Consider the following 5505-nt stretch of genomic DNA (forward strand, 5'->3'; position numbering starts at 1 on the left):
TAACTGAAGAATAGTGTTTTTTTATAAGAAGATAGTATTTGAAAATTAAAATATGTTAAATCAGGATAAAGTGGTTTAAAAGTATAAAGAAAATTGTTAACATAGATACTCAATGTCACTGTGAATCTGGAAAGAAAATATACAGGCATCGACTATTATACATCAACCCATGGAAAAGGCCTAAATATAAATTATATTGAAATGTGTTCGTTAGTAGAAAATGAAAGAATGATAAAAGCAAAAACAAAATAGTATGACAATAGACGGCAAAAATAAGAGAATATAGAATAACTGAAGGAAAGAAAAGACTGAGAAGTTGAAAATAATGAAAAAAAAATGAGAAACGACCATAATAATCTAATCAGCAAAACCAAAATGAAATATTATAATACTATAGTTGGTAAAAATTGTAACAACGACATTCACGTTCCCAAGGTGAATGTATAGGATGACGTCAGAACGAGAGCAACTGGACCGGACGTTCCTCGATGCACGTTCTCAAAACGCGGCACTATTCCTTATGAGGCCCTGTTTACACTTGCGGTTTCAATGACAATGTAAGTCAATGGAGGCGTTCACACACAACCGCGTAGTTTTTCCTTGACTATGTGGTGCTGCCGCGGTTTCCACGCGGCTCAAACCGTTAATGTGAACAGGGCCTTACTTCCACCCAAAGGTGCGACCCAGGTGGGTTGGCATATGGTTTCTGGGATGAGGACAGGTGCCGGTTAGCTCAGGGTTGTGGATGTATTGAGGAGAACTTTACAGCAACAGAAGAAGAATAATGAATTAACTTGGTCACTGAAGCCTTGCGACCCCAGAAGCTACGGATCGATATCATTCATTACCACTAGTCTGTCAACAATGTTTGAATAAATATTTCTTTCAGAAGATTCAAGCTTTCCCATGGTCTCAAGATGTCTCTGTTTCGGTTTACTCGTAACACGAGGAGAGGTCAATTAAACCGGCAAGCTAAGCTGAAAGTAACGTTGTAAGATCATTAGTAAGCTACAAACGTACTGATTAACCAGTAAGCCTCAAGGTTGATAACAACTGGCTCGCCCGCTGAACATATAGAGGAAGACCGGTAAAGAAAACAAGGCATTCCAAAAGAGGATGCAGGGCATAAGCTATTGTTTTATCAAGAGGCGATACGAAACGATTGTCTATGCTCAATGTGTCCTTGGCTTAGATTTGGTCGAATAACTGGTCTATGATTCAGGTATAGTTGAAAGGGCAAATATTTATTACTTTTTCTGCCTTTTTATTTCTTCATGGCATCGCCTCCGTTCCAGTAAAATGATTATTTCAAAGTCTGTTATGTTTTGTATTAATGAAAGGTCTTCCAATTGAGATGGAAGTGCTGGACTGCATGTGGGATGAATGGTAGGCATCAAGGACTGAGGGCGGCATGCCGCAACTGAAAGGGAAAGTGACAAGAGGTCTTAAGGAGGATAGGTCTTCAAGCTGAGGACGAAAAAGAGATTGTAACGGAACTCTGGTTGCAAGAACAAGGCTTCACACGAGCGTGTTGTTTGTCTAGAACGATGATGTGCATATGAATGAATACAGGGTGTTCTCCACAAAAAAAAAAAAAAAAAAAAAAATCACGCTTTGAAGTTTTTCGCAACGTCAAATCCACTGGTCCACGTTGCCAGTTGTGTTTGGCAAATGGTGGTGAACAGTCTGAACGTTTGCGAACACGCTGGGAGAACTAGACTAGATTGAAGGGAAAAGACTAAACTTTTCTTAAATTTCGATCTGATGACCACCATTTTCCAAAAATAACTGAAAACGCGGATCAGTGGGTTCAACAGCGTTACGAATTATTTCAAAGAGTAAGTACATTTTTTGGGATACTTTGTATATGTGGTATTTGTGTCATTCTCACCCATGCTGAGCGCGATAAGTCCTGAATTTCTATTCCCACATGAAGGAAAGGATATTCAATTGTTACCACTTTCTCGGTTATCTATCAGTGATCATCAACCATTTTGAAAGGATCTGGAAGAAATACCACTTAACCTCTCTTAGAGAAAAAATATGGTTCTTACAAACGAGTACGAACTAAATCACTTAAAGTGAGATAAGAAGTGATAATAAAGAGATTTAGATCGCAACATAAAGGGCCATTAGGAAGTATTTTGAAGCTGCATCTAGATGCTGAAGACAATGTTAGCAAATGAGCGATTAGGAGAAGGACAGTGAACATTCTAGTCCCTCTAGAAGTTTAGTTCCAAGAATCATTGCCTTCAAGAAATGAAGACACAATTGGACAAGAAGAGCTTTTCATACGTTCCTAGAAACAAGGAGCTCGGAGTGCTACAAGATGAAGAAAGACAAACTTATTGAGAATTCACAGCTGTGATCATCAAGTGCTCTCCCCCTTTCTGACCAGAATGCGTTAGTAAATGATGTTCTTGAAGTCGATGAATTACTGTTAACAACTACTAAAATCACTCGTGGTTACTACCTCATAGTTACTTTAATAATCTCGTAGTTGTATAATTAGGATTGAGATTTTCTAATGCAGCTATTAAGCATATTCAAGCTGTTTTTGAAAGTATTACTGTTGAATGTTCTTTTATGTAGTCTGAGGTTAAATGAAGACATTTGTCGAAGATTGAAATAATTCTCAAAGCTTTTTAAAAGGAATAATCTCGCAATAATAAAATATGCAATTTTGTTTTTTAGGTTTTGCTTATATATAGATTCTCTACATAGATAGAAATAGATAAGTTTACCAGAATCAATTCTCAATACAAAGAAGGCTTAGAAGACAAATAGATTATCAAATATAAAACAAAATAAATAGATATATAGATAGATAAAAAACAAGACAATATAAGTTAGCCATGAAAAATTATAAATTGGCAAATCAACGTCTCATCAAGATGGCTGTTAACTTCCCCATTGTGTTTGGGTTTTGACGTCGTTGTTCTACGACATCACAAACAGAGACAATAAGCGGGCAACAGGCTGATCGATATGAGATATAGCAGTCAAAGGCATGTATTATACGAACTAGATTCATCAAGCTTTCTAAACTCAAATAGTAAAATTAATATTTATGCCTAAAATAGCGGTGTGACAGTCTAAACTATAGCAAGTTGCTTTATTCTGACAAGAAACGACATGACGTCATGAGGAGCTTCGAAAATGGTCAGTTAGGCTGTCTTGAGTCAGAAATGTTATTTTCCCCCCCCGACTTAATCTGCTGTCGGACCTGACCGTGACAACATGTCTTCAGTTCTCATTCCGAAGTGAACTGACCTGTTCTCGTTTAGACGTTCGTGATATTGCATGCAACGTGGACACCAAATGTGTCCACAACTAAGGAATGTACAATTCATATACCAGACTTTTGCATGTACTTCATATTCTAAAATGTTTAGTATATTCTTTGTGCGCGGCAATTGAAAAGACTATATTTAAGGTTTTATGTAAAATAATATAACCCAAGCTACGATAGTGCTTGAAAAATAGAACTTGGAAGGAAAACAAAATTGTGACGGATGGAAGTGGGGTGTATGACTTGACTAAATACCTCCTTTATAAGGAGGAAGAAGCCTTTGATATATAAACATATAGTTTTCATATAACAGATGTATCAGTTACTATATTTTTATAAAATTTAGGGGAAACTATTTCAATTCTAACTTCATAATGAACAGATAGGCCTACTTCTCTCATACAGGACTGCCAACCCTTCCAAGATATCAGTTGTACCAACCCTTCTGGGATATATGTCGTCGTCGAACTGTAACTTCGAGGTCCTGGGTTATTTATTTATTTACTATTGTAAAAAATAAAAGCAGAATCATTCAAACACTTGGCAAAATTGGAAGGTCGTAACCAAGAACAGCCAAAGAATATAACACTATTAGTAGGGAAAGGAAGACGTTGGATAATTGAGGTAGTAACAAGTGTAAACTACTTATTATATCTGATTTTGCAGACTTCTTCATATGTGAGCGTGCACACGCACATTGACCATTTAAAGACTAGATTATCTAATCATATATAAAACCTGTCGTTTCTTGACCATGACACCCAAGCGCGCGCGCGCACACACACACACACACACACTTCAACGAACGGACGGCTTAGAAGACGTTCTGAAGAAAATTGAAGTTTCGTGGATCCCAACGCAAAGAGAAGTGCCTATTGTATTTACAGGGTGGGGGGAAATTGCTCGTGGGGTAGTGGGAAAGTAGGGAAAGAGGAGAAGGGGAGGGATTGCTGAGGGAAATGGAAGGAAATGAGGAAGGAGAGGACTTGGCCCAGGCAGACAGGCGAAAGGTAAACAAACGACCCCCCGACCAGCTGAGCGACGATGAAATGTCTAATAAAAATGTAAAGATTAGAAGTATAGATAAGAGCAATACAGTAGAAAGTGATGAGAATATTTTCCAGGGATTTAAAGAGGGTGGGGGGGACAAGACTAGAAGAGAAGGTCGATAAGATGATCGAGGACTTGGAGCGTAGGTTCGGTCATGTTAACAATATTAAACGGAGAGTTGAAAAATTGGAATAACTAGATAAGTCGAACAAAAACTTAACTAAGGAAATTGAAGAATTAAAAAAACAGTTAAAAGAAGTAAAAGATGAGAATAAAGTCTTAAAGGAGAATAATAAGGAGAACAAGGAGGGTTGGAAAAAAATTCAAGAAAATAGCAAAGTTGCATTCACTGACATAATCAGACAGCAAATGAATGAACAAACTGAAAACTCAGTTATTAAAGTGATGAGACAGAAGGAGAATATAGTAAGAGACTTAGCAGACAGAAAGAAATGTATAATTATATTAGGAATGGAAGAGAAACATAGCCCAGATAGAACCACAAGAATCAAAGAGGAAAATGAAGAAGTAAAAAATTGACTAGAATTAGTTCAGGAAGATGAACCAGAAATAATGAAACAAATCGAAGAGAAATTCAGGCTCGGGAAATATAGTACAGACAAGACCAGACCAATTAAGATTAAATTCAGGTCACAAACTACGGCTGAGAATATCTTATCCAAAACAGGGAAACTAGCAACAAGTGAACAATATAAAAAGGTATGGATAAAAAGGGAAATGAATAAAGAGGAAAGAGAGGAAGAAAAATAGAAAAGACTTGAAGCAAAGGAAAAAACGAGATAAGAACGGAGTCAGAAAAAGAGAGATTCTATTGGAGAGTAGTGAATATGAAACTAAAGAAAGTCGACATACAAGAGAAAAACAAAAGGGAAACAGAGAACACAATGGAAGTGGCAGAAAACTAAGAGTGTCTTACACAAATATAGATGGATTAATAACAGGATTGAATGAGCTGAATGATTATTTGAAAGAAAAAGAACCAGACATGATGGGAATTGTAGAAACAAAATTAAAAGGTCCACTACCACCCAACAGTGTAGGACATGATGCATATAATTATTGGATTAGAAACAGAGTGAAAAAGGAAGGGGGTGGAGTTATGTTCCTGACTAAGAAGGATATAAACGTGAAGAGTGTCACAT

Source organism: Oratosquilla oratoria, chromosome 5 (assembly GCF_046742065.1).
Source record: "Oratosquilla oratoria isolate Oo_2021 chromosome 5, ASM4674206v1, whole genome shotgun sequence".
Lineage (NCBI taxonomy): Eukaryota > Metazoa > Arthropoda > Malacostraca > Stomatopoda > Squillidae > Oratosquilla > Oratosquilla oratoria.